This window comes from Saimiri boliviensis, chromosome X (genome assembly GCF_048565385.1).
Source record: "Saimiri boliviensis isolate mSaiBol1 chromosome X, mSaiBol1.pri, whole genome shotgun sequence".
NCBI classification, from domain to species: domain Eukaryota; kingdom Metazoa; phylum Chordata; class Mammalia; order Primates; family Cebidae; genus Saimiri; species Saimiri boliviensis.
The window spans coordinates 112,652,747-112,654,911 of record NC_133470.1 but is presented as its reverse complement, the minus strand read 5'-3'; the positions used below and the strand labels follow the sequence as shown (position 1 = coordinate 112,654,911).

General features: G+C 36.7%; 1 pseudogene; it reads left to right on the top strand.

Annotated features, from left to right (window-relative positions):
- Positions 1-651: 651 nt before the first annotated feature.
- Positions 652-903, top strand: LOC120361834 (cytochrome c oxidase subunit NDUFA4 pseudogene; annotated as a pseudogene).
- Positions 904-2,165: the final 1,262 nt, after the last annotated feature.

Here is a 2,165-nt window from a genome sequence, read left to right as displayed (position 1 = left end):
TTCTGACCTACAGAACTAAAGAATAAATGCCTGTTGTTTCAAGTAACAAAATTTGTAGTAGTTTGTAACAGCAACCCTAGGAAACTAATATAGTGCGTAAGACTACTGGTGCCTTAGCACAAATTGAGGCAGTGGCACAAAATAGTACTAGTAGGCATTGTGCTTGTTACCACCATAGGCTGTTTTATTAAAAACGTCAGTTGCACTTGTCTTATATGGAGCAGTGAAAAGTATTCATGTTAGAAATACTGACCCTTGAGAACACGGTCTTTAAATATTTTGTATGACAAATGGAAAAGATGCATAAAGCACTTCTGCTACGGCTTGAAGTATAATCATTGCCTCACAGACAAACACTTGTGCAATTTAAAAGCAACAGTTTTCACGAAACACCATTTGTAGTGAAAAGAATTACTGACAGACAAACTTTGGTTATTCAGACTTGGGTTTTTGGCAGATGTGTCTCTAAAATTAACAAAGTGAGCCTGTCACTTCAAGGAAACCAACTGACAGCAATATTTGTCAATTACAAAATTCAAGTTTTCACGTAAAAATTTGTGTTTTACAAAACTTGTAGTAGATGCTATTTAATCCAGGGTCTGGTAGCTGGACTTGTTCTCTCCTTTTGAATCAGAGGCTGCTGCTGCAAATATGCTCTACCATATCCTCAATCAAGCCAAGAAGCAACTGAGCATGATTCTCTTTGAGCTTACTGGAGATGGAGGTACTGGAGTAGCACTGTATGTCTTGCATCCAGCATTGTTCAATCCAGATGTTACATGGGACAGAAAGAATAACCCAGAGCCCAGGAACAAACTGGGTCCCAGTGATCAATACAAGTTCTACTCAGTTAATGTGGATTACAGCAAACCAAAGAAAGAAGGTCTTGTAAAACTACCTTAGAATGAAGGTCTTCCAGAAGCCATCTCCACAATTTTCCACTTAACTAAGAAATCTTTATTCCCTAAATGCCTGAAATCATGTTGATGTATTGTGTTGGAGGTTACACTCATTCATAAGTATTTGAAACTTAGGAAAAAAGAAAACTTGTATCTGCCACCATAAGCTTTACAGCTTTCTGAAATATAAATACTTTCCTGATAAGATCAATTGTGATAGTAACAAATAAAATATTTTTAGTATTGTGCCACAAAATATGTCAATTTTTGAAAAGGTCTGCATAGCTCAGTGAAGCAATATTTTTTAAATAATCAATGTATGATGCTACAAAATCATGTATACATAAAAATTCCATTCCAGGTGAGCACGGGCAAATGGATTTTTCATATATGAAAACACAAACAGTTCACTGATACAGTTTCAGTTTGCATATTGGAACTAACCTCCAAGAAACTTCCAATTTGAGATGCTGGTCACCACCTGCAGAAGTTTGGCTTACAGACCCGACTCAACAAAGGATGAATGAATGCACTCTTACACCATTACAGTGATACAAGTGGGCTAGGGATGACTGTTGGCTGCTTTCAGAGAGCAAAATACAACCAATCGACCAAGACACTCTGTCCATCCACACATTTATTCCGTCAAGATTTTCTTTTCTTCTTATTTTTATTTTTATTTTTCCATCAAGATTTTACAAGAGAGGTTCTAAGTTAACACACCTGTAGATAATTAACACGGTTAAAAGAGTGGTTATACTAATGATAAAAGCTTTAGGTTCCAGGCCCGGAGTAAACACTATTAACAGGTAATTACTCTTTGATCTCCCCCTGAGAGGGCTACAGCACAAAATTAACATGAATAAACAGAGTAGAGACAAAGGGATGTGGGGTAAACAGACTTAAAATGGGAAAGCCTCGTCCCTATCCTCTCCCTAACTTAATGGACCTGCCACCTTCGGCCTGTCCCAATAAAATCTTTTGGCCTTCCAAAACGTTTGAGACTATTCTATAACTTTTCCTAATATATCATTAATATTTTGCCAGCCACCCTGAGTGAATATCAACACCAATTGTCCAATTTTGGTATAATATCAAAAACCATCCACAATTCTCTGCATAGACTACTTAAAAACTCCTGTCTTTTCCAAACTACATATATGTGTGAGAAAGGACTTTCTAAATTTCACCGAGAACAATATATCACAGCAGAGTGAATGCAGAAACAGATAAGAGAATCCACCTCTTTTCTATTAAGACAGAATT